Here is a 21,422-nt window from a genome sequence, read left to right on the forward strand (position 1 = left end):
AGCGCACTGGTTACGCCGATTTCCAGTGGCCGGGCAGGAGCGCGCTAGTCCGCCATGATGTCGACTGCAAATACTCTGCAGTGAGAAAGCTCTGTTCGGCCAAAGTGACCATCGCTACAAGTCGCAACCACTGCGTACGCGCAGTGGTTATTTGGTTGTCCACAGCGTGTGCTACGTGCTTTAGGTTTATCGGCTTATTTCACTCGAGATCGGACACGCAAACCGCCATCGAACATTTGGTCCATTCCAGCCCGTGCCTGGTGCGGTGAAAATAAATTACGATGTTCAAGTAATGAATTTTTTTTTCATTTTTTTTTTTTCACATTTCAACTATACAGGAGTGAAGCACGCGATTTACATCAGGCGTGCCCGACAGCCCGTCCTTGACTTACAGCTCAACACCGGCCCATTGCTTACGTTGGAGTGCCAAAGGATATACCTTTTGCGGTTGAATAGAGCAGGTGCTCAGACGTATATAGGTGAACAGTTCAGCGCGTATTTCGCTGACGCCCAGGGAATTCTCACTACGACACACAACTACGCGAAGGCGCGCGAAGCACCATATTTTTTTTTTTTTTAAAGCAGACACCAAGAAGAAAGATTAAGCCAAACTGGTAGATTAAACGGCTAGCGTATATTGAATAGGTATACGTGAGTCTCCCCGGAATGCGAGGCTTAACAACGACAAACAGCAATAGAGGTAGCGACGCCATTTTCGAAACATTCCCGCACCGGCTCAATACGATATGCGATCGATTTCGACAGCGCCTGCTGTCCAGAGTCCAGGTAATTATGTTCCAATAAAACAGAATGCGCATGCGTTGTAAAGTAAGCAAGGAGTAAACATAAAGACATTCGGGAACTTTTCGGGTATAAAAATGGGTAGTGAAAGTACAGTAAAATCCGCGTTGTCATACTGACGTCTTCAGCGCCGCGCGGTTTCGGCGCGAACTTTAGGAATTAGAAGATTTGCCCATTATTCGTAAATATATCTGTATTTATAAAGCGTGGGAAAAAAAAAAGAAAAACAGTTTGACAAATAAAAAAGAACTCTACTAGTACAAGCTGATTTAACGTTCATCTTTAGCATCATTTAACACATACGCACTTTCCGCGTGAGTCTCCTACCAGCTTCCTGTCAAATATGAAGCGTAAATTACATATACACTGATCCACGGTTAAGTAAATGAGCAGGATTCAATGAAAAGCGCGCTACATCCGCGTTGCAAACAAGCAAAAATTTGCCAATCGTAGGCTCGTCTGCCCCATCATTTATGTGTTTATTTAGTTATTTATTTCCTTTGCTGCATTTTCATGCGCGCTAACTTTCTACCCCTTCGTCGTTCTCTTATGGTCTGTTATTTGCTGTTTATCATTTTCACGCAGAAAAAAAAAAATACTTTTCTTTAAATCTCGGTCTCCCTGTTGCAATCTCTAATGAAGCTTACGTGAGGCAACGGCGCCACACCTGGCTCGCCACGCTTGTCGACCCTGGATAAAATGTGTTACAATAGGAAGCCCTGGAAGTGCTCAAACGCATTGCTTTTGCTCGCACTTTGCTACGGTGTGGAAAAAAGAAAATTGCATAGCTTGCACTGGAGGCGCAATGCTAAAGAGACAGCGGAGCTGATTGGCACCTAGCATGCCCTGGCTTTTGGGCTAGGCAAAGCACTACCAAGTCAACCCCAGCATTTTCCGGAATTTATTCATTATTAATCGATTATCGATTAGCTATTGATTGGCTATCGCAAGGTATTGGTCACGTATATGGGCTAGGCTAAGCACAACTAAGTCATCCACAGCATTTTCCGGATTAGCTATTGATTGGCTGTCGACTGGTTATCGATGACTGACTAAGCTAAGTAGTCTCAACCATGCTTAGCTAGACTTAGCCAGGCTCAGCTTCGCTAGTTCACAGGGGAATGTGCCATTGCGCTTGGACCCTTTTTTCACTACCGCCAGGATCGGCCCACATTTTAGGATTCAGCAGACACATTACGCTCGGCTTAAACAGCTCCGCTGTGAAAAAAAAAAAAAAAAAAAAAAAAAAAAAAACAATAGTCGTAGCCTTTTCTATGGAGGCCACACTAAGCCTTCTGGATGCGGCACGGCGTCGTTGTTCCCACCTAGTGTGTGCATCACCAAGCGTCTAGGTTGCTGCCAGTGGAATTACTGAAGCAGCACTTGCAACTCATTCGTTGCATATCCAGGAGGCATATAGCAAAGAAATCTGCCTTTCAAGAGAGTCGCTGTTCGCTCGACGAATATACAGATGTCTGGCCCAGGGATTGCTACGAGTCTTTCTTGCCGTTCCCGTTGCTGCTGCTGCTGCCGCTGTTCGTATTTCATCATCACCGCCGCACATAGAAAGAAAAAAAGAGAGAGAGAGAGAGAGAGAGAGAAACAAAAAAGAAAACACGCGCCCGCCGTTGTCGCTCAGTTGCACCTGCCACAAAAAGCAGGAAAGAAACCAAAATTAAAATAATAAAGCAGGGGCGCTTAAAGCGAGGCAGCCGTCGTATTGACGCCGGCCAAGTCAAACGCGCGCGCAGGTGCGGACACCGCCGGCGCCGCAGCCGCGGGCGCGTGTTCGCGGCGCCGCTCGCGGTGCGCAAGTGTTCGACGAAAACTAACGGACGTTCGCGCCGCGGCTGCAAGTAGGCCGTTTCCCGCACGCGCGCCTGACTCGTGTTGAAACTATGTAAACGTTTATTCTCGGCTCTAGTCTCGTAAAGGGGACAAGAACGCGCGCAAACAAGAAAACACATTCGGCAGGCGGGCTGTCGATGCAACGGCTGTCGGTAAATACACAGCGACATGCCCAACGAGGTCAAGAACACCGATAGCGACGGCGTGGAACCAAAACTGCTCGCTGAAGAAGAGTGGGAGGAAAAAAAAAAGAAGAAGAAGAACCTGGAAGAGGAGGAGCGACGTCCCCGGGGCGGCACATTAATAAGGCATTCTCTCCTCGCGCGGCTCCTCACAAGCGCCGCGACGGCGGGTTTCCTGGTCTTGTCAACATGCCGCGGGCGACACAGCGAGTATTGTGTACAGCACGCTATCGGACCGCGCGCACGGCCTGCGTCTCGTCCACGTGTGATGCAACGAGACACATCAGTGGTAACAAATGAGTGCGGAGCCACGTGCAGCTGCGCGCCCCCAGCGTATATAGTGCGGGCGGTATTTGTGAACCAGTGTGAAAACTCAATGTTGCAACAACAGATCGAGCGAACCATTGAGTCCATATTAAACGCGTGTTTCGTATCAACGCGAGCGTATGTTTCTCTGGCGGAAGAGCGGGTCTTAATTGCGCGTACTGCTCTATATATTGCAGGCGATTTTTTTTTCTAAAGCTTAAAAAAATAAAATAAGAAGAAATAAAGGCCCGGCAGATACAGGGTGTTTCAGTTAACTTGGGCCAAACACTAAAAATATGCAAATGCTACGTAGCTGGACAGAACTATATGGTAATGTTGTTTGCCGTCGCTTGGAGATACTCAGACTATTTTTTGCATCCCGCCGAATTTGATAATTAGTCTTAATAACTAATCAACTTCTCAATTATTATACTTAGATGAAAAGTCTCAATGAGAAAATTGTAGAGCAACATGAGAAAGTACCGATACAGCTTTCGGTTGCTCAATACCTGCTACATAAAGAAGGCCGCGAATAAGTGCCTCGAGCGACCAGTCGCGCGGATTTCCGTCGGATTTGGTTTAAGGACAGAGCCATCACTTCAGTGGATTGTCGCCGTGTTTGTTGTACGCTAAGGTTTCGTAGCAAGTCTCGGGCCCCTCCCCGCTATTTCACGAATATAGCGCGCCCAACGCTAAATCCCGAGCGCCTCTGGCGGCTCGCGCATGCGGAGTGGCGACGACATCATTACTTTAGGGCTCCTGCTATAAGATTCGTAAATTTTGGCAAAAAACTTGGAATTTTTTCTACAAGAGCAGTTAGAATCGCGAAATTGGGTTTCGTTCCAATTACGCCGGCGTCGTTAGGCCACCTCCTCATGCATCCTCGCCATATGGCAAGAAAAACAAAAACCCACCCCACCGTGCCGCCCTAACATATATGCTCCCATGCGGCAATGCGCAGTTGAAAATCGAACACACTGAACGCTGCGCTATGGCGCAGCTGAGGCGCTTGGCAATTCATGCAAGGTATTACGCCACACGCAGACTCTGAGACAGGTGGTGTCCGTGCATGCATCTCGGAAGCCATAGCAGGCAACACTGTAGCGGACGACCAACCCGTGTACATCGCAAAGACGAAGTTGTTCTTGAGAAGGTCGCGCTGCGCGCGGCGAGAGCCTGCTGCTATGGCGGTAAATGAGTTCAGATCCGGAGGAGTCACTGAAGTCTGCTGACTTTGTATCTGCAATCCCACTAACCAATTCATGACTTATAGAACGCGTGGACTATAAATGTAATAACATCATAAGATTATACAGGACAAAGCATCTCTTTTCCCAGATGCGACAGCTGATGTAAATGCCACTCTGTGAGATTAAAAAAAAAAAAAAAAGAAAATAACAACATATGCCAGTCAGAAAGTTCCAGCCCTAACGCACAACAGCATCACTTGCATAAATGTAAGGAAATAAAGACCAGAACTGCCAGCTGCAGCTGCTTCAACAATAGTGACAATGACAAATAAATGGAAAAGCTTTCAGGCAAGCACAAGCAGCAATAAGTTTCTTTCTATTCTTTCAGCTTGGCACGCACGACCGGGGAAAGAGACGCAGCACACACGCACGCAGGCACTGGCACACATAAAAAAAAACAGCGGATAATTACTCTAACTTTTAGGAGAAACAAACATACAAACAAGTAAAAGACCCCGGACAATCTCAGACTTACTATTTTCATAGTGGCTACAGAAACGTTTCCAAGAAACATACTTTAAATCAACGCTGTCCCACGAGGTCTTGCACGAGCCATAAAAGCAAAGCAATTGCGTTCGACAGTACTTGCTTTAACTTTTGGGCAGCTCCCCAACTGCCTTTGAGCTTTTTGTCAAACGCACCAAAGCCAAAGATACTTCACACATTGCATTTACCCTTTATTTGCCCTTCCTTTCCTCAAAACAACAGGTAGCTCGCGGTCAAGAGTCACGTGGGATCAGGGAGTGACTTATTGTATGACTCATCAATAACGGTTAACCCCCCCCCCCAAAAAAAAAAAAAAAGGAACCGCTACCTATATGATCATGACGTATACTTCCGACAGACCTGGCTACTCGGTGAAACAAGAAACTACAACAAAAAGGCCAATTATTATTATTATTATTATTATTATTATTATTATTCATTACTTGATTTGTAAACATATATACAGGAAAGAGAAAGCGAGAAGCAAGGCTGGCAACTGCTACCAGAAGGGGCACAACGCCTGCCTACTATTATGGCGATGTTGGTAGAAAAAAGGACGTGAAACAATAATTGGCAGAAACCATATCAGGATGACTGTCGACGTTAACAAGATTAGCATAGAAGCGATGTAGCGACACACACGTATTACTGCCACCGCCAAAACGCGTCCTGCATGAGGCGTGCACTGCAACAGGTCTCCTCGCACGCGCTTCCTTTTGGACACGCTGCGCCATCTCGTGCCGCCGCTGCGAAATACGCGAGTGTCTGAAGTCAGACAAGATTGTCTGCATATATATATATGACGCGGTTTCGATTGCACCCGGCACCGAATATATTTTACAGGATATTTTTTTTTGTCACACAAGAGCGACACATACCCAATCATAGTACGGCGTACCCAGTGACCCAGGTTGGCATGAAAGAGGTTCGTTGAAGAGCGGCGCATACGCAGTGTCGCATACACAGTGAGCCAAGTTGGTCTTTTATACAGTTGGTTTTGAACCCGATTCTCTCAGCACAGCAGCCCGATCATCCTCTATACTTATTGGACCATGAATTACCCAGCAACCCAAGTTGGCGTGAAAGAGGTTAGATACCAGCACGCGGAAAAAGACACCAGAAAGGGCGTGAAGTATCCGAAGAATGATAATCGTATTAATATCTGCGGATAATTTTTCGGTTACCATCAGATTAGCTCAGCCACTTTCGCACTGAAATTTCGCACCGCTGAATAGCAGGCCGCGGACAGCCATGATATTTATACAAGGTGAAAAAAAAAATTAAAAGTACTATACATATTTACGCGTCCAACTCCTGGGTGCAAGGTAGATTCTCAGAACCACCTCTGTCGAACGAGACGTTCATCGGAAAGCTGCCATTTAGCAGAAATTTGCACTGTATATTACTTTATGAGCTTAATTCTAATACGCAAACTGGGAATGGAGGCACAATGTCGAACAAAGCAACATCGCTTACCGTTGCCTTTTCAGCAAGGCATGAGGGGCCGAATTCACAAAATGCTTCCTTCGTAAGTGCTATTCACGCCTTCGCTAATATTATGTCCAGCATCAGGATTGGCTAAAATTAGCACTTGCGAGCATTCTTAAGTAAGAGCTTTTTGGGAATACGAGCCCAGTTGGGCGTAAACGTTCTAGCTATACTTAATCCAAGCCGCGCACGGGTATAGACTGCACCTGAGGGGGGTGCGTTGAACAGTTGAGCGGTAGAGTTGCGTCGTGGTATAAGTAGCGTACAAGAAAGCTGGTAACTTTTGACGGAATCAGAAAGATCCTCCCACCCGCCGAGATAATATTACTACCCCCCCTCCCCGCCTCCTAGCCTGAACCAAATCGTTGGATCTGTGGTCTGCTACGTGACTACGGACAACCGTCTGAGCTGCACTTCACTCCTCGAAGACGCCGGACGTGTGTCGAGTGATCTCCCGAACAACGCTTTGCAATGTGCTGAACGCGGTTTAAATCATGGATCCGGGACCTCAGAGGTGTGACGTAATGCTAACGCATTTCTCTCGCATTTACCGCTAAATCGTCATCGAATTTTTTTAATGTCTGATGCTACCATGGATGGATCCGCCCCAGCTGGCAATTGGCCGATGCGATAACAGTAAGCGATAGCGCAATGCGCTAAGCGGCTTTACCGCTACCGTAATTACCGCTTATCAGGCATGCGCGGCTATATACAGCTATACCGCACAGGTTGTTGACACCTCAGTGGGTGGTAACGAGCAGCGTTAGAGCGGAAACGATCTGCTATAAACACTGACATCCCTTCGAGGGCGGTCGGAAAGCAGCGGACAGAAAAAGCAGCGGTCGGAAAGCAGCGGTCGAAAAGCAGCGGACAGTTGGGAGGCGATGCAGGCAGCGGCGCGCGCAGACAGCGTGGCGCGCGTGAGGCAGACGTGGCCGCGGCCTGAAATAGGCAGCGTAACCCGAAGGAAGAGAGGCAGCTGGCCACGTAACAGTTGCCGTCGAGGCGACCTTTCCGCGCGTGCGAGACACGCCGGGCGCGCCGCCGGTGCGCTGAAACAATCCTCGGCAGGGCAGGCCCATTACCTGAACCGGAACGCGGCTCCGCGGGCGGAAGCGCCGGCGAGAAAGTGGCGCGTTCTCTCGGTCACTGGAGCCGATGCGGCCACGCTCCTCCTTTCGCCCTTCGCGCGACGACGCCCGGACTTCGACCGTGCCGCCAGAAGGTGAAGCAACAAGTGTCGGACGAACGTCGTCCGCGTCGAGGAAAAAAAGGAGCAGAGATGCGCGCGGCACCGCAGGCGCTAGCCGCGCTATGACCACATTAACATTCTTAAATTATGTAGGCGAGAGCAGGAATTTCAACGTATTCCCTCGGCAAAGTTTAAAAAAAAAAAAGAAATTATGGGGTTTTACGTGCCAAAACCACCACATCTGATTATGAGGCATTATGAGTGGGGGACTCCGGATCAAATTGGACCACCTGGGGTTCTTTAACGTGCACCTAAATCTAAGTAGACGGGTGTTTTCTGCATTTCGCCCCCATCGAAATGCAGCCGCCGTGACCGGGATTCGATCCCGCGACCTCGTCGTGCTTAGCAGCCCAACACCATAACGACTAAGCAACCACGTGCACGACGGGTTCGGCAGAGTTTTCTTGGGGTCGACTGAAGGATCGGTACTTACGTGACGATAAAAACTTCAAAACCCGAGAATATTTGCTCGCAAATTCTGGACTCCCTTTATACCGCGTTATGCGTCCATGCAGAGTTTTATTACACAAGTGCAGCTGTGATTTGTGCCCAAGTGTGTGCCTTCAAAGCACCCCAAATACGAAAGTGAAAAGGAGAGAGAAAAAAAAAAGTCTCAGTGTCGCGCGAAAGGCACCGATTGCGGTAGCAAATTAGTAGCTAAACGACGTAAGGACATCAGTTTTTTTTTTTTTTTTTTTTTTTTTTGGGGGGGGGGGGGGGGGCTCTATAAACTCGTAAACATTCACTTACTAGCTAAATTACCAAGTATGGCGTCACGCGCGCACAGGCAAACCTAAACACATCTCACTCGATGAGCTTGGACAATCGCTGTCAAAACGCTGGCGTCAGGAAGAGCGGCAGCAGTAGCGAGCAAGTTGACCTTCGTGCTGCCTCTCGCTTCAACTTCGCGCGAACTAAGCGGCGAGAACACGGCGCACACATATTACAATCTGCGATGTGTACTCATCGCAGATTGCTTTCAAGATAAGACCCACGCGGCCGCGCTCAGCCGCACCATACGCAGCTGCCGCCGGTGTAGAATGCCCACCCCCCTCCTCGCCCCCACCCCGGTGCCTTGTGCGCGGCGGAAGACGACGTGCTTCCTCCCCGCCTATACCTCCCTTGCGCGCGCGAGACCAAGCCACCATCGGCTCAACCTCGTACGCTTTTACTCGCACTTACAGCATTCGGCATACGACCACGGAGTTATCGCACTTTATACGGAACATCACGGTGACGCCAACGGCGGAAATGCGCCTGGAGTGTCATATAACTGCTATTGCAATAAACAATTCACAGTTCCGCCCCAAAAGGCGAAGCATCGATTGCGATAGCAAATTAGTAGACAGCTATACGAAGTAAGGATAGTAGTTTTATCGGCCATATAAAGTTGTAACTATTCGCATACTAACTAAACAAACAAACACGGTGTCACGCGTGCACAGATAAACATGAACACATCTCGCTCGATGACCGCGGAAGCTCGCCAAAAAGCTGGAATGAGAAAGCGCGCAAGCGGCAGCCAGCAAATTGACCTTTGCGCTGGCTCTCGCTTCAACGCCAACTAAACGTCGAAAGCACAACGCATACGATGCTACCGGCACTCGGCGAATGCACTTTGCCCCCATCGCCGATCGCTTTGAAGATGAGGCCCCGCGGCACACTTCGGCCACATCGCAGATCGCTTTCAAAATACGGTGCCTGTGAGGCAGCCCCGTGAGCAGCAGCCGCGAGAGCAGAACGCACGCAGTTTAACATTCGTAATGTTTACGGACGCTAAGAAACAGCGTTGTCGAACAAGGCGGACCCATGGCTCCCGCTTCAGCGCGAATCCTCGTGATGGCTACACCCTCACTCGCGCTGAGCGCCAGTAACTATTGAAATTAGCTTTCGCTTTCTCTAAACTTACCTGAAACGTTAATTATAAGCGCATAGCGCGTCCGATTTCTGATATCGTTCCGCGATTCTGGCACCTGTAGGCCTAACGAGACGCATCCTCATAGCAACAACAGGATGGCTGCTAATGGATTGTCTTGCCTTGGATACCTTTGGCCCGAGGCACCAGACGGCGCCCTGTTTTATAACGCCGTCCTTAGGTTTGCGTTCCCGTACGGTAAACTAAACGTCTTGAAAGGGCGCATACCGTAACGTCCCGCAAAGTTGCTTACGTTTAACGTACATAAGGCGACAAACGCTTTTCTAAAGTTGTATAATGGTTCGACGCGGATGGATAAGGTGCTAAAGAGCGATAACGGCTTATAATGATCGGAACGTCATCAGCGCACCTTGCCCCGCCACCTGCAGTACCTTGCTTGCGTTATTGTCGCGAAGCGGCATAGTTTCGAGTTATCGACACGCCGATTAACGGGCGCCAAAAACGTCGTGGTCTCACGGTGCGGCATAGTTTCGAGATAGCGACACGCCGATTAAAGGGCGCCAAAAACGTCGTGGTCTCACGGTACGGCATAGTTTCGAGACAGCGACACGCCGATTAACGGGCGCCGTATGGCCGGCGGCCGCTGTTGCTTCTGTGCTTGTCAACGGGCCCAAGTGTGTACGTGTGTGTCTGTGTGGTGCAGTGTGGGGGCGCGACCTCTGACAGGGGGGGGGGGGGGGGGATCATCCGTTCCCTCGCCCCTGAATTAAAGGGGCGCGGCCAAGTCTTTTGGGAGGAGTGATCGGATAATTAGGTGAACTGTCACCCATAGCTGCCGTTCCCCGAGATAAGGAACTATAGGGAAAGTAGAGGCTATTTGGGCGCATGTTTTAGGCCCTGCGAATCAGTCTACAAGCTGAGCCTGCGATCTGCTGAGGAGTCGAGGAGCTAGTGCCGTCCAGTATCGCCTGGGCCGCCTAGCCGCGTCGGAACTCTGAGTAACTATAGTTGACGTATATACGAGACGACAAACCAACGTCTGCAACGAAGCTCACGGTAGTTCGCCTCAAGTTAGCTCCACCTGCTTGACGGAAGTCGCCAGATCTAGACTCCCGGGAAACCCAGCCCAGCAATCGCATACACCTCAACAAGATCGGCTCGCCGGCATTCTTCAGGAAATCTTTGCGCGCCGACTTCACGGTTTATGGACTTGCTGCTACTGCCCGGCCACGCGTATGACATCATTTGTTTTCTTTTGTTGAACTTTGTTTTAGTGAACTACTGTCAAGTGTATTCTTGTATATTTGATCCGCGCCCTGTTTCATTTTTTGTATCCACTGGTAATTGCTCGTCATATTGCTTTGTCGTCATTGAGCGATATTAAGTTCAGGTGTGTTGGCTTTCTTGGTTTTATATTTTATTATTGTATTTTATTAATTTGTGTATCGTTGTCAGCCGATAAATATCTCTTTTCTTTTTTTTTTTATCCCCACTCTGACTCTTTCACTGTGTTCGCTCGAGTACGGAACGACCAACCGGCTTGTATACCCCGTCGATCGACTTCGCGCCGACGGCGAACGGGAGACAGCCGTGACAGTTATCAATGTACCTTGCGCCGCCTTCCGCACCAGTTCGTGTCGCCGCAGCGCTGTCGTTTGTACTGGCCGGATCAAGTTTCATAAGTCTGATAATGACACCGGGCTGCGTGGATATGAGCAAGTGATACAATGCTGACGCACACTTAGACAACTCCAAGAGAAGTTTCTGCGTGATTTTTTTTTTTTTTTTTGCATTTGTATTATAATCTCACCATAACATTTTCTTTCAGCGTTTTGACATTTGCGAGCACAAGCTTTCAGTGTGACAAAGCACCAGTCCCAGAACGCGCACGTCATCACTAGACAACACCATCGTGGCCTTCCACAGCTCTCGTCCGTCCACATGCTCCATCTGTGTGCTCTCCGAATTTTTCTCTCGATCAATGCTGCACGAAACCTCAGAGAACACGCAGTTACATCCAGGAGCTGTCAATATGAACCTCGCGCAGCTGCAACGACTCACCACTGCTTCTTCCCAGACGTGTAGCGTCATTAGCTTTGACGCCATACGAGTCTTTGCGTCAGTGCCTCGCGGAATGCGTATAAAATAAATGGAAGTTTGTTAGTGTTTCAGTAATTATCATTCGCGAGTCTGTCGTTCAACGCAGCCGGGCACATTGCGAAACATCGGCGGATAATGCCGACAGACGCAAGCGGAGGAGGATAAGAAAAAAAACATTAATTGACGGAGGGGGGGGGGGGGGGGGGGGGCTATAGGAGGCTATATGCGCAGGTGACGTTCGTTCCGTTTCGTTACTCCATGCATTCATTCGATGCATATCACGTGGTCATAGGAGGCGTTGCATTCTAAGGGGGCGCTCGTCATGTGTATCAAAGTGCGCAACATTTTTTCACCTCTCATGTACGCTCGCCGAAGGAAACAAATGCTCGCCGACGGAAACAAACGCTTCGCAAGCGACATCGTTCTGGCGTGCCTGACGAGGTGCCAAGATTCGTCTGCGTCGCCGTGGCTAACCGCAATGCCGAAAGGACAGAGCGGCTGGCGCGGCATGGTCTATATGCGAACGACCGCCGCGTATGCTCCGTGTCAGAGTTCGGGCCAGTACACAGTGGTAGCAGCAATTACGATGGCGTGACGTACAGACGTGAGCAGCCTTGTCTAGAACGCGGGAACGGCGGCTTCCGGGGCTCTCCGGAGCCAGCCAGCGACGTATAACGGTGTAGTTGCTGGGCCCAAACGTGCCCAGCACCTACCGGTATAGACGTCGGACCTAAAAAGACGTTTTCCTCAAAAAGTTAACTTAAACGCCCATGCATTTCGTCGGACACCTTGAAAATTAATATCTAGAAACTGGTTCGGTCCTGAGAATTCGTTCCAAGTGGATACGCCTTGCGAACTCAGCGGCTATAATTCGTAGGTTGAAAGATGTGCCGTAAAATAATTAAAAAGTTAATGAGCGTAATTATGTTAATTATTCAATTAGGCGTTTTGATTTCTCGTGGAAGTAATGGCCGCCTCAACCAGTAGTTTAGATCAAGGATGAAATGAAACTAAAATTTAGATCAAGTTAAATGAAACACCCTGTGTAGCTCTCGTTGGCGCTGGCGCGCGACCAGGGGAGGCGCTTCGGAACGAGGAATCCTTGGCGCCCTGACATGCCAGTCAAAACCCTCTAATCGTGACAGCCATCATTCAGTTTCCCAGTTACATTCCCCAAATCACGACCTACAACGGGATGTGCACGGGAGCGAGGAGAAAGCTGCGTAGCTCGTAATTAAGCGAAGCGGTAGCATTGTCAACGGCTCAACGCTCATGACGCCGTCGCTTACAAAAGACGGCATCGTGACGACGGAAACGACGATGACGCCACGACAACGGCGGCAGCATGACGTCGACGACAAGAAACAACATGGAAGTGTTAATAACGACTACAACATAACGTCGGCGACGCACGCCGCGAAGTGTTTCAAGTACTCTCGCACCACAAGCACTCAACCATCTCGACTGACGCGCACATGTCACTGTTATGGTGACCTGACACCGTTGTTTAAGGAAACCGAGCGGCTTACGCTACAGCGCTCTGAGCTCGAGGTAAATGGCACAGCATCCTACCGACAGCACGCGCCGAGACCCTCGCTGCGCAGATTCTCAAGTAATCACAAATGATTTTATGAAAGAAAACCAAATCGATGTTGGATAACCACAGTTGCCAATCAGAGCCCCCGCGAGTGCGATAACGACACGAAAACGAATCATAGAGAAAAACTACAGAGAAGTGACGCGCCCACGGCAACATACTCTGAATCACGCGCACGGTATGCAGAGAGAATGCGGCTGTCATACAAAGGGCGCGCAGAACGTATACCTAGGCCTTTTCACGATGAGCGGAATGGGTAGGCGCGCCATGTTCCTGCAAATTGTGGCGGCAGCTAGGAGCTAGTATAGAACGGAAGATTGTTGAGGCACCCACACGCGCTGATGTGGAGTCCGAAACCGGCACTTCCTTGTTTTGAGTTCGTGAAAAGTTCCACAAAGTTGGCGCTACATATTTGCTGGACGTATGCATAAAAAGTGAAGAAAGAAACAGAGAGTAAGCGATAAAAATTGGCGTCCGCCTACACGATAAACACCGGAGTAAGCGAAGAGCAGCGATTTTCCTTATTTTGTTCCTTGCTTACACGATAAAGCGAACTTCAAAGCTCCAATATCCGTTTTAAGGTTTGCGAGGAAGCATGCCGAGTGGCTGGCTATATGTGTCAGGGGCCCGTAAAACTAAAGATTTCGTAAAAGTAACGCTAACGTATACAACAGAGGCACATATATTACAACATGGCAACAGCGCGCCGAATTTCTACAATTATTGGCACGCGGGGGTTTAAACTGTAGAGTATATATTATGGGTATATCGACTATTGAAAAATGACGAATGAAACGTTACAACACACGCAAGAAAGGGGGACACGACACCATATTTGTCCTGCCCTTACGAGGAGTTGATGTTCCGTGGCAAGTTATCTTTAACCAAATGCTCAAAAATATGAACAGTTAAATTTTTTATTTTCGTCTTATATGTTCTAAAATTGACTCGCAGAAACAAACCAGCATAATTCCAACGTAAGCTCTTATCGAAAGACACCCGAAAGTCTTCTCGTAAAACATACCCCGGTACGTGTTTATAACGAAACAAACCAGAAGGTGTCAGGGTATATCCCATCCCCGGGAAAGAGCAGAGCGAGGGAGAGAGAGTCAGAGAGAGTAAAGGGCGGGGGGGGGGGGAGAGAGAGAGAGAGAAAGAAAAAACGAAGCGCGGCAATTTGGCGGGAACACCGTGGAGCGCTCACCGAATATTCGAGCAGCATCCCCACCGACGCCCGTAGCGCCATTCCGATACAAAGACAAAAGACGTACCTAAGTAGAAAGGAGAAAAACATACGCTGCAGGCAAACGCGAGGCAACGCATATATACGCGCCACACGCAGAAAATTCTTTTCCTAGTAGGCATCAGTGGGGGCATTTATTTTTCCGCGTGTCCGGCTCGTCGCGTTGCCATGGGATCGCAGTGGCAGTGCAAACAAAGACGAAGAGAAAACACACAGCACAGAGAGGAGCGACCATACAGGAGACGTGCTCCTGTCCGGCCCGCGTGTATTTGCCTTTTAAAGGACGCCGAATATCGTCGCCATGCCCTACTTTGGCCGGGAATCTTTCCTCGGCGACTCTGGCATGCAAGAGAGTGAATTATGTTCCCGCCGTCGCCTAGCAACCGGGAGGAGGCCTGAATTGGGTCAAGTCATTTCAAGTTGTGTTTTCGCTCCGATCGCTGCTGGCGGGCGGAGAGGTGGCTCCGCGCCGACAACGCGGCGGCGGAGCGCGCTGGGTTCGCTGTATGCGCTGATGGCGCGCCACTCGACGGTTAATAGCTGAGCCGATGGCCTCCGCAATGCATACTGTGCCGTATTCCTGCCCCAAACGGCCGCAAGGCACAAAGCTGCTCTGCGCTTCCTCGGTATCGCCTGTGTACTCCGCGAGTAGGTATTGCTTAGTTTTATAAAAAGGAGAGAGAGAGAGAGAGAGAGAAAATATAGAAATGAACGTAGTCGTATTGTTCGCGAACCGACTTTATTTTACTGCACTAATTTATACATGGTTCAGTAAAGCATCGGAATCGGCGAACAGCGTTATGCGACAGCAGGTTAAAAGCCTCGTGGTAAAACACACGAGGCAGATCTTAGCAATAACTCCGTATTTTGGTTCCAAACAACGATAGGCAATAGTGTCGTGAAAACGTTGTCATCATCTGCATATTTTACTGTCCACTGCAGCGTGAAGGCCTCTCCCAGCGAGCTCCAAGTACCCATGTCTTGCGCTAGCTGATTCCAAGTTCGTGTCTGCAAATTTCCATAACCTCACCACACCACCTAATTCTATGCCGTCCTCGACTGCGCTTCCATTCCCTTGGCACCCATTCTATAACTCTAATAGACAACCGGTTTATCTGCCCTTCGTATTACATGGCCTTCCCAGCTCTATTTCTTCCTCTCAGTGTCAACTAGAATATTGGTTGTCCGCGTTTGTCCCCGTCCACATCACTGTCTTCCCGTCTCTTAACGTTCCACCTAACATTTTTCGTTCCATCGCTCGTTGTGCGGTACTTAACTTCTTCTCAACCTTCTTTGTTAGCCTCTGGTGAAAACGCTATAGCGTCACGCAACGTCTATCGTCATACGTACATAACATTGCGGCTATGCCGCGAATCCAGCGGGCAAGATTGAGAAGGGAGTGTGATAGCCCATAGAGGCTGTTCGCGCGCGCAGAACACGTTAAGTTAAGCTTCGACACATCTGTAACGAACAGGGAACGACGCCATGGTTGCCCGGATATTCCTAAATTCCACGTACGACGGCTGCAGCCATCCCTGTGCAACCATCCATCCAACTTCTCCGACAGTGACACTGCCCTGAGTTCCGTGCCGTGTAGCGCCAGCCCCGCGGCGAACTGCATGCAAATCGTCGTTTCCTGAGCGTACAACTGAGCGTCGAGCTCGCCTAAAGCGCTACAATAAGAGCACGTGACCGCACATCACTGAGTTAAATGTCACGTAGATATGAGAGTAGAAGGAGTGAGACCTCCTTACGCACAATCATCGGCCCTTGCGGGAACATAATCTGTAGCACAGGCGAAGCAATTGCCGGCTCAGACTGTCAGGCTAACCCCACCTGTATCAAACACGTTTAACAACCAGCCAGCCTGTGACTTGAAACTTGCGGCTGAAGCGAGCAATTTATTCAGTGAGACGAAAGGAAGATCCCCGCAATACTCTGCAACCAATAACATGCGACCATGACCTCCTCGAGCTTGTTCATAAATACAAACGCCTCTGCATGCTTCAAAGAGAGGATAACCATTTGCCATTGCAATCAACGTATGTCACAATTATCGGGCACGTATCCGGCTGCGTCTACTGTTCAATGCAAACGGGCAGCGTTCGGAACTATAGAGACCACCATGTCTACACGTGCGACAGTGTGCGTAACCGAGAAACCCAAACATTTTCAGACTCTTCTCACGACCAAAGCCCAGAAATACAACCGTGACCAAAGTGAAAGCTATAACGCGGAAAATGACAGATGACTGCCAAAAATTCTGTAGACAGTCGCTTCAAACATCTGGTGTCGCCATGACATCGTGATGTGCCCTTATGATTGGCGCAAAGCTGCCGACGAAGAGCAAACTAAGCTATCACAAATGAGAGTGAAATGGACAAATTAAGCAATTTCGTCGAAAGTGTTCAGCAGTGACAGCAATCGCTAGCGCGATATTACATACATTTCGTAAGGCTCGCAATACATTACACCGCCAGTATCAGTTGCAATAAACATTCGCAGCGGCACGCGAACAACCTGCGCGTTACCGTCCGTCTAGAAATATGTTAGACCAATTAGGAATTAAGGTTTAACCTTGTTAAACCACATATTTTAAGCTCGTCGGGGCTTTCTCAATGTGCCGACCTACACAAGACTAAATATATATATGTGAGCGTCGGTTTTTCTGCGTCATCCTCCGCGCTATGTAGCCTCTTGTCAAAATTGACTCATTGATCGATTTTGACTTCCAAAATGAACACAGGGGTTATGAGAGACGTCGTATATGGTGGAGGGACTTCGATTTGATTTTGACCACCTGAGGTTCGTTGACGTGCGCCTGACCCTCGGTGCTCGAGCATTTTTTTAATTCCAATCTCATCGAAATCGAATACGCGGCCGCCGGGAATCGAGCCCGTAGCCCCACGTTCAACAGCAGAACCCCGAACGCTATGAGCTACCGTGCCACATAACCCCTGAGTCACTCCACATCCACTGAGTTACAAGGGCGAAGCTGCGCAAGTGTCACTGCGCCAAGCAGTCCTGGCGAGTTTGGCGCCGGTTTCGAGTTCTATGACCTCGCGTAGCTTGTTTACTTCTACGAATAAAGACGCAACCAAGTCGGCGTGAACGATGCATACCATTCGCTTCGTCTATTACGTCAACGATTCGTTGCTGAAGTTCCTAAGCCAAGTTTTGCGGCGGAGCAGCACAGGAGAAACAGCAACCAAAGACGCGGACTCCCCTTTGCTATTTAAAGGCGCCTGTAAAGCGCGACGATCTCAAATCGGCCGAAACTCACCAGAACGAACTAAGAAAAATTAAATAAACGCCCATATTGACTCGTGTCTCGCTTAAAATTACGCGCTATATAGTATATATAAAAAAAATTATGCTTTCTAGTTCTCACGCTGGAACATCGCGAACGAAATTGAGAGACTATTTCTAGCAGCGGGAAGCATTCTGATACGGAAAGCAAAATACTTTGTAAAGGTCCTTGCTAGCCACAGCTGACAAAAAAAAAAAGGGGGTTGTCTCTCTTCCAGCAGATCCAGATTTGGGAGCCAAAGTGGCGGTGAAGGGGCTAGGCAGTGCATTCGGTTGTACCGAAAGCTTGGCGCATTCCACTCACACGACGTAAAGAAAGCAAGCAAAGTTTTCGAGCTGCGTCCGTCCTTAACAACGAGATGTATTTCTGTATGTCGTCCTCACGAGCTGTTCGGGCAGCGTCGACGGCCTGATTCTTGACCATGATGGCGCAGTGGCTGGCAAGCCATTGAAAGGTAACTTTATATCCCGTCTTGGTCAAGATGTGGGTAATCTCAGTTATCCATCGTGGTTCACGCCGTAGGGATGATGAATGAATGAATGAATGAATGAATGAATGAATGAATGAATGAATGACGGCTGTAGCTCAGATAGTAGCTAGATCACTGGTCTTGTAGGGATGAAAAAAAAAAAAAAAAACCCTCAAGTGGTGCCTTCAAATCTCAGACTACCAACCATTTCCACGGTTTTTCCTCAGAGATGAGACTAAGTCCCGTGCAAAGACCTGAATGCATCCAGCAACCGTCGACGCCATCCGGAGGGATGTCTTGAACGTGCTGATGGTAACTATCGCAGAGACGACCACGTCTCCGACCAAACTGTAAACAGTGACGGAGCCGCCAATATTCATATATGCAAATGGTCGAATATAGCTGGTGCAAGAAGAGCAGGAAATTCTGTTTAGGAACAGCAGATGGCTACATCGGAGCAGCACATACGCAACATGCGGTCGTCACTGTTGCCGGTCCTTCTCAAGTGCAGCGCCTTCGTCATGCTGCCTGTGATCCTGGTCGTAAGGAGCGCCGTCGGACCGCAGCGCGGATATAGGCCGAAAAGTGATTCATACCTCTGTTTCTCCAAAAGGAGCAGCAAGCCAGCAGCCGTCACCTACCTGTAGAGAGAGAGAGAAAGAGAATATAATAAGGCTAAAGCAAGAATTTTACTGTTTGCGAGGCACGGATACATTACAAAATCCCTCACATACAGGGAACATAAATCAGGACCCATCCGCCCCGTCACCGAAAGATCTTCATGCCGTATCCATACAGTACGCAAACAGATTTTTGTACACACGAAGTGCTTGCAATAAGATCAAACTCGCCACGTTCAGAGCGCATGTGCACCTTCCCTGCCGGAGCCATGCTTGATGACAAGTAGTCCTCGTAGCTTTTCCGCTGTACTTGGATTCAAAGCAACTTGAGGGGCATGCCGAAGAGCAAGTAACTGTATGTTTTTCTAATGAAATATCAGTTTGAATATGAAATGGGGGGGTGCAGGGTGCACCTCCGTAACCCTTTGCTATTGTATAAATTTTCTTATAGTTGCTCGTCAGCTAGCCAAGAACTATACGTTAAATGACGTCGTTTGAGGTAGCACTGGTATAGTGAAACTCGTTGTGACATCGTCTATTGGCCGGCGCCCTCGCTATCATATCTTCTTTTTTTATCACGATTGGCGAGCCTCGTACTTGGGAACCGCTGTTGCGTACAAAATGCTTAATGAATCGAGGCCTCTGTATGATGATTACTTCACGTCTGTTTCTCACCGGGCGTTAGCAATCCTGAACTTCATGTGAGCCTTATGAGGGTACAACGGCCGATCCGATGACTTCCCGTGGGAACGAACACATCGATGGGTCACTATGGCGACATGCATACCGGGTGGGGTGCCCGCACTTGTTCCGCCTGAAGCGAATTACAACAACATTCAGGCGGCACTCATTAGCCAGTGTCCCTGAGCGTGCAACCAATAGGCTTTTTTTTTTTTTTTTTTTTTCAGGTCCAGTTTGAAACTTCGCCATCTTCCAAGGGCGTAAACACGCGCGTCGCAAAACGTGAGCAAGGCCACCCGAGGCCTTGACAGGCAGCCTCTTCCGAGGGAGAACAGCCGCTGTACAAGGACGTGAGGTATAATTATTCAAGTTCAGCGATTAAAGGAAGGTTGTGTGAATATGTTCGTGCTGCGCTAAGCACTTCCGTAGGGGAGACTGTTATCATACAGATTCCCCTTGCGCCGGTTCTTACACCAGGAAGCAAGCCTAATGTTAGTGCAGAAATAACCTTGCTTTATAGAGATAATGACATTTCATAGTATCGTTTATCGTCAGCACGGTAGGTATACAGAGGGAAGGCGCACACCAAACAGCTTTGTTAGGAAACGCATCGTGCCTCGTGACCAAACCAGACTCTCTAGAAGTGTTGGCAGCTTAACGAATAGTCAACAAAGAAATTGACAAGGCAAGAAACGAAGTTCAAAGGCTATTGAAGCACGTAGAAAGCCCTATTAAACAGCATACGTGCTGCTTAGTGCACACATCCTAACCGAATGTACAGACAGCTGTGACACTGAGTGCTATACTTTCGGCCACGCTGATAAACTACTATGGACGACAAACTACGATGTCAGCCACAATAACTAAAATATAAACAAAATATGACAGTTAAACTTGCCCGTCGCTAAATTTGTGAGCGAACACCCTAAATTAAGCTCCCCGAATACGTCCGACCAATCCAAAGCAAGCGTTTTGGACACCTCGTGATTCGTAAACAAACGAAACACCCTTACCTCACGCGAGTTGTGTTGCCTCTCAAACAAACCATAGCCGAGTAAGCCGACAACTCGATGAGAGCGGGTCGACTCAGAAGCCGGGTTGACCCAGACTCGGCGAGTCGGTCTGGCTCACCCATTCACGTAAACGCGGCGAGCGCGTTTACGTGAATTTCGCCAAGCGGGTCGATCGAGTCAACCAAGTCAACCCATCCCCCTTGCTGGTTCAACACAATACTGTCTCAACAGACTGATTCAACCAGCCCTAACGTTCACTAGGCCCAATCCGTTGGCGCTTGCATGAACCCAACGACCAGATTCCGGCCCAACAAGCCGATTTGTCGAGTTCTTGCAAACGCAGAGGCGTACCAACTATTTGTCCAAGGGGGGGGGGGGGGGGGGGGGGGGGGCAAACCGCAGATCTGACTCTCTCACTCTCTTTCTCTCTCTCCATATATATATATATATATATATATATATACCAAATCTGAATCTCTCTCTCCATATATATATATATATATATATATATATTGAATTACTATTATAATAAGTGAAAAAGCCTGTAAATGCATCAGGTATTTATCTTTGTAACAATAGACCTATTTCTCAATGACACATGGTGAAAATTATTTGAATTTGCATTTATTTCTTGTCGCTATAAAATCTATATGTGATGCAGGGACAAAAGGCATTGAGTGCCTAGAGGTCCCTGATACAACCCAGTAGCAGCAGTGCAGCTCACACAAAAAAAAAGCACATTTGCTGCAGTCAATTTTACTAATTGGTGTTTAAGTCTACAGCACAAACGTATTGCTACTTAAGGTAATAGTACTGTCGAGGTTATACAGAACGAAGTACAATCAACAACAATTACTCTCAATACTAAAAAAAAAAAAAAAAAAAAAAAAAAAAAAAAAA

The 21,422-nt window shown here is 48.5% G+C and overlaps 1 protein-coding gene across 3 annotated transcripts in view; it reads right to left on the minus strand.

Moving 5' to 3' along the window:
* Window positions 1–21,422, minus strand: part of LOC119436060 (TOX high mobility group box family member 4) — a 526,181-nt gene that overhangs the window by 151,768 nt on the left and 352,991 nt on the right. The window lies entirely within an intron of this gene.

The sequence above is a fragment of the Dermacentor silvarum genome, chromosome 1 (genome assembly GCF_013339745.2).
Source record: "Dermacentor silvarum isolate Dsil-2018 chromosome 1, BIME_Dsil_1.4, whole genome shotgun sequence".
In the NCBI taxonomy this organism is placed as follows: domain Eukaryota; kingdom Metazoa; phylum Arthropoda; class Arachnida; order Ixodida; family Ixodidae; genus Dermacentor; species Dermacentor silvarum.